This window comes from Petaurus breviceps, unplaced genomic scaffold, assembly GCF_028583685.1.
Source record: "Petaurus breviceps papuanus isolate PSGF00001 unplaced genomic scaffold, PetGlider_PUasm1.0 90847, whole genome shotgun sequence".
Classification (NCBI taxonomy): Eukaryota; Metazoa; Chordata; class Mammalia; order Diprotodontia; family Petauridae; genus Petaurus; species Petaurus breviceps.
Window position 1 is genome coordinate 7762626 of NW_027187360.1, and position 4858 is coordinate 7767483.

Here is a 4858-nt window from a genome sequence, read left to right on the forward strand (position 1 = left end):
AGTTTCCTCATCCGTAAAATGTGCTGGAGAAGAAAATGGAGAAACCACTCCAGTATTTTTGCTAAGAAAACCCCAAATGAGGTAATGAGGAGTCAGAGAGAACTGAAAAAACAACTCAGCAACAGAGAATATCTATGGGTTTCTATTTTCTTCCTTAGAGACCATGAGGTTGACTTCATGGCTATTATAACCATATTTGTTGTTATACCAAAAGATGAACTTGACCATTGTCATGAAGAGTAACATCAATACCAGCATCAAAAGTAAAAGAAGTGGGGCAGCTAGGTGGCATAGTGAATAGAGCACCGGCCCTGGAGTCAGGAGGACCTGAGTTCAAATCCGGCCTCAGACACTTAACACTTACTAGCCATGTGACCTTAGGCAAGTCACTTAACCCCAATTGCCCTGCCTTCCTCCCTCCAAAAAAAGCAAAAAAAAAAGTAAAAGGAGAGGCGTTGTTTTGAGGTCACAGAATATGACCTGTGTGTAGTTCAAAATGCCATTTAAGGTCCTTCTGATGCTCACTTCACTACTTTCTTGATATCATTATATTTGGAAGGTTTCCCCAGACCATAGGGCAGACTCATAATAGATAGGTTGGGAGTAAAAACATGAAAGGCCATGCCTGTGAGATTATTATTCAACTCAGGGCCAATCTTGCCCATGGCCTTAGTTTGACCAGTGGAAGCAGGGATGGTATATGAGGCAGCACTACGTCCACCACACAACTTGCCATAAGAGCCATCTACTATCTTCCGTGTAGTAGTAACGTCATGAACTGTGGCTACAAGTCCTTCTACAATGCCAAAATGGTCATCGGTGGCTTTGCCAGGGAGATCAGGCAGCTAGCAGAATAAGAGGCAATCTTAAGGGAACTATCATATTTCTCTTGGTTTTCTCCCACCACAAATGTAAAAATCAAGAGAAGGGAAGAGATGATGACATATCTACCTCCAGGCCTCAAGTGAGCCCCTGCCTCTTCTAAGGTAGTAAAGATATCAATGGGCTGTACTACTACACTCCATTATGAGGGAGGCAGGAAAGATACTATCACCCTATTTTGCAAACGAAGAAACCTGAGACTTAGAGAGGAAAATAGACCAACAAGCATTGATTAAATGTTTATTATTTGCCAGTCACCAAGGGGAAAAAAAGAAGAAAAATGAAAGATTCCCTGCCCTCTGGAAGCTTACATTCTATGGAGAAGACAGCATGTCCATATACAAATATATGTAAAATGCTTACAAATAAAATACAAAGTTACAAAGCTGGCGAATGACAGACTCCAATTCCAATTTAAGTTATTTGATAGCATGCTTTCCACTATGCCTCCCTACCTCCTGACTAAATCACTTAAAGTGACAAATGGTTCTTTATTTAATGTGATCTGTATATGAATCTGATATAGATAACAGAAGAAATGGGGGAGGGCTCCATTTGGGGAACTCATTCTGCTATCAAATTAGCCAGGTAATTGGAAAACACAGGACTATTTCATTTTTGTCCTTTCATGCCCAATTGTCCTTCCATCACACTACCTTTACATCTGTGTTGTGCTTAACATCTTTGTTGAATTGAATTGAAATTAATTTCTCATAGAGTTGTTTTAAAGAATAGAACTAAGTGTTTTGTTGTTTGACCTGTGTTGTGGGGACAGCTAGGTGGTGAAGTGGAGAGAGCTCTGTGCCTGGAGTCAGCAAGACTCATTTTCATAAGTCCAAATACAATTTCAGGCACTTACTAGCTGTGCGACCCTGGGCTAATCACTTAACCTCTGTCTGCCTCAGTTTCCTCATTTGTAAAATGAGTGTAATAATATCACCTGCTACTCAATACCTTGTTGTAAGTATAAAATAAGATAATATTTGTAAAAGCACTTTATAAAACCCTCACATGCTATACATTTTGTGATGCCCCAGGCTATATCAAATTATTGACGAAAGGATCTGCTTTTACCAACTGGCGCTTGAAGGCTGACAGTCCAATGTAATAGATTGTCAAGTGAGTTGCAGCTATATAGAGCCTCTATTAAAATTTTTTGTTCAGTTTTGTTTTTAAATCACAGGCTCCATCCAGGTGAGTTTAATCTGAGGGTTTATACTTTCCCAGAGAATTTTCAAATAAATGTGATGCTAGAGTTGTTAGAGATCTAACTTTATGAGTCAGTCAATAAAATATGGATGGTCCACAATGTGCAGTAGGGAAAATACAAGGGAACTTGAAAATGTCTTCTCTGCCTTCAAAGATCTTAGAAATACTGTCCACACTTGAATTGCTCTCCTCATTGCCTTGCTCATTTCCCTAACCTCTGCCCATCCCCTCTCACTTGGAATTCCCTCCCAGTTATCCAAATCCTACCAATAATTCATGGTCCAACTTGAATTCCCTGTCTGGAAGGAGACTTTCTCTGACTTAGTCTCTCTGAACTCTCCTTTCTCCACAATTCTATAGTGCCATGGTCTAGTGAAGAATTATTCTTTGTTTCATGTCTGTTAGCTCTGGTTATCCAAAAAAAACTTAAGCTCTTTGAGGGCAGGGACTATGTATTTTGCTGCTATTTAGTTGTGTTCTGCTCTTCATGACCCCATTTGGGGTTTTCTTGGCAAAGATACTGCAGTGGTTTGGCATTTCCTTCTCCAACTCATTTCACAGATGAGGAAACTGAGACAAACAGGGTTAAGTGAGTTGCCCAGGGTCATACACGCAGCTAGTAGGTATCTGAGACTACATTTGAATCTTCCTGATTCTAATCCCAGCACTCTATCCACTGTGCCACCTAACTACCCCAAGAACTATATCTGACTTCTCTTTGCACCTCCTCACATTACTTAGCACAAGTCTTTGATGATAGTAGATTCAATCAGTATTGGCTGATTGAATGTTCTTTCTTTTTCATAAAAGCACCCCCATCCAAACAAAAAAATACGTATTTTTTATTTCAATGCTCAAGTTGTTCAGATTTTTGAAAGCTTCATCAAATAAACACTGTGTCCATAACATAATTACCAGAGATAACCAAGATGTTTGGACATCCTAGAGAAGCCAGGTCACAGTTCAGCATCCTAATGTTTTCCCAGAACAATTCCAAGGGTGCCATTTCTTTTGTATGATCTAAACCTGGAGTGTGCATTTTGCCTTTCTGCTATTCTCAAATTTGGAAATAGTAAGAACACTGCCCTTGGGAATGCCCCAGGAGACAGCATGAGTGACCTTAGAGAAGTGAAAGTATGTGAATAGGCCATATTCCCCTGAGCTGCTTAAAGAATCAGGGATTCCCTCTTGAAAACGGGGTGGAACTGATCAGGAAACAAAGAGGTGAGGACTATGAATCTCCTCCTGCTTCTGTGCAAACAGTAGGGGGGATGAAAAAAAAATAAAGGAACAAAGGTGTCGATTCATTCATATAGGAGGTACCACATCTTGCTTAGATTTCAGGGAGGTAAGTCCAGACCAGAGCATGGAAGCATCTGTTCTAGTTTTTGTTACTTAATAAAGCCCAGCAAAGCTTGGTGACATAAATAGCCTTTCAGCAAACAGATTCAAACAAATAAAGTGAAGACGAGACTATTGAACAAACCCCCCAGGCTGGGTTCAAAAGGAAATGTCCCATGATCCCAGCCTTACTGATATCGCTGTACATGCCTCTTCACCTGTCAGTTCTTTATTTTTACAAATGTGAATTATTTCAATGTCCAACACACAGAATGTGGGCTATGGCAAAATGGAAATCTATGCAGGAAGGGAAAGGAGATAAAATTATCTGAGTTTCAGAAAGAAGTCTTATCACTTTTGTGGCAACTGCATTTTGACCACTGACACCTGCCACATCTCATCAAAGGACAATGAGCTTGTGTCCAGGTGACAGGGCCCAGCATTATAGATACCAGCTCTCTAATGGCCCCTCCTCCCTCCCAAACAGATGGCATGTGAAGCTTGCTGCAGCAGAAGCTCTAAATTATAATATTAACATCAGCTTCCCTTTATGGTTTATAAAATGTTTTCACGTCCATTATCTCACTTGATCCTCACTACTGCCCTGTAAGGTAAATACACAGATGCAGAGAATGACCGAATTGGAGAGCTGGAAGAGAACCTAGTAGTGGCCATCTTGTCTAGCACATTATTCCCTCTGATGAGTGGTCATTCAGCCTTTATTGAAGGCCTCCAAAGACAAAGGAGCCCATTCCTAACCATGGCAACGAATTTAGTTTTTAGGAAGCTTTTCCAGAGGTCAAGACTAAATATATCTCTTTTCAACTTCTATATATTAATATATATATTGACTTTTGGGGTCAAGTGGAACATTATTTTGCCAACTAAGGTCTGTAATGTCAAAGCTATTGTTTTTCCAGTATCAAAATATGGCTGTGAGATTTGGACTAAAAGGAAAGCTGAGCACCCCAGAATCAAATTGTGGTGCTAAAGAAGACTTCTAAAAGTCCCTTGGACACCAAGGAGATCAAAATATTCAGTACTTAAAGAAATTAATTCAGGCTTTTCACTGAAAGGTCAAGTACTGAAGCTGAAGCTTAAATACTTTGGCCACATAATGAGAAGACAGGACTCACTGGAAAAGACCCTGATGTTGGGAAAGATGGAAGACAAAAGGGGAGGCTAGGTGACACAGTGAATAGAGCACCAGCTCTGGAGTCAGGAGGACCTGAGTTCAAATCTGGTCTCAGATATATAACACTTATTAGCCGTGTGACCTTGAGCAAGTCACTTAACCCCAATTGCCCTACCCTCCCCCCTCCAAAAAGCAAAAAAAAAAAAAAAACAATGGAAGACAAAAGGAGAAGGGGATGGCAGAGGATGAGATGGATAGAGAGTGTCATAGAGAACAAACATGGACTTGGAC

The 4858-nt window shown here is 40.3% G+C and overlaps 1 pseudogene; it reads right to left on the reverse strand.

Annotated features, from left to right (window-relative positions):
* Nucleotides 1–521: 521 nt before the first annotated feature.
* On the reverse strand, nt 522–4107 carry LOC138149339 (glyceraldehyde-3-phosphate dehydrogenase pseudogene; annotated as a pseudogene).
* Nucleotides 4108–4858: the final 751 nt, after the last annotated feature.